A 1337-nucleotide genomic window follows, 5' to 3' on the forward strand; every position below is an offset into this window, starting at 1 on the left:
AGTGTATTTGTTTGATGGGGTACGAATTATTAATTGTGAATTTGTTTGATTTATTTGTTATATGATTTTATGTATTTGTTTGACATTATGATTATTATTTATGAATTTGTTTGTGTACGTGGGATTGTTATATATATGAACATGCATGCATGCAAAATTAGGTTACAAAATATTATGTACACTACTTAAAAAAAAAATGAAACAATGTAATTAATTTTGTTTCGGTACGTTTAAAAAATTTAGATTATGTACGTTTACTAAAAATAAAAAATACAAATTAAACAAAGTAAAGAAATACATTAAAAAAAAAAAAGAAGAACTAATTAATTAACCTAGGGTTATTTTATTTAGGGTCCCTATATATGAGAAATTTTGCATATCAATTTCGCCTTTAATTTTGTTTCGGTGCGTTCAGCAAATTTAGATTATGTATGTTTACTTAAAAAAAAAAAATTAAACGATGTAAAGAAGTACACTAGAAAAAAAGAAAAAAAGAACTAATTAACTAACCTAGGGTTATTTTATTTAGGGTCCCCATATATGAGCAATTTTGCATATCAATTTTGCCTTTAATTTTGTTTCGGTGCGTTTAGCAAATTTAGATTATGTATGTTTACTTAAAAAAAAAAATTAAACGATGTAAAGAAGTACACTAGAAAAAAAGAAAAAAAGAACTAATTAACTAACCTAGGGTTATTTTATTTAGGGTCCCTATATATGAGCAATTTTGCATATCAATTTCGCCTTTAATTTTGTTTCGGTGCGTTTAGCAAATTTAGATTATGTATGTTTACTTAAAAAAAAATTAAACGATGTAAAGAAGTACACTAAAAAAAAAACAAATAAATAACTAACTAACTAACCTAGGGTTATTTTATTTAGAGTCCCCATATATGAGCAATTTTGCATATCAATTTCGTCTTTAATTTTGTTTAGGTACGTAGCAACGCTATGGACAAGAGTTGGATGACAAAGTCTAGAGGTACAAGGCAATACAGAGACAGGTGTAGATCATTCATGGACTTCGCAGTTAGGAACTGCACAATCCCTACTAGTAAAAATTCACTGTCCCTGTAAGGCGTGTCGAAATAACCAGCGCTACTTGCCGGGTTTCGTATTTGACCCCTTGACAGGGGGTAAATGAATAATGACTACATACAAAAATTGGTATTATAATGGTAAGAAGCCTGTACGGTCTCCTGTTTCAGTCTCTAATTCGACTGCGACAAGCATAAATGCGGGTAGAAGCACAGAACATGATGAAAACATGCATTCAATGTTGCGTGATGTATTCAACATGCACGATGTTAGGGAAGACAATTGTGAGCCCCAAGTCG

The sequence above is a fragment of the Corylus avellana genome, chromosome ca8, assembly GCF_901000735.1.
Source record: "Corylus avellana chromosome ca8, CavTom2PMs-1.0".
Taxonomy (NCBI): domain Eukaryota; kingdom Viridiplantae; phylum Streptophyta; class Magnoliopsida; order Fagales; family Betulaceae; genus Corylus; species Corylus avellana.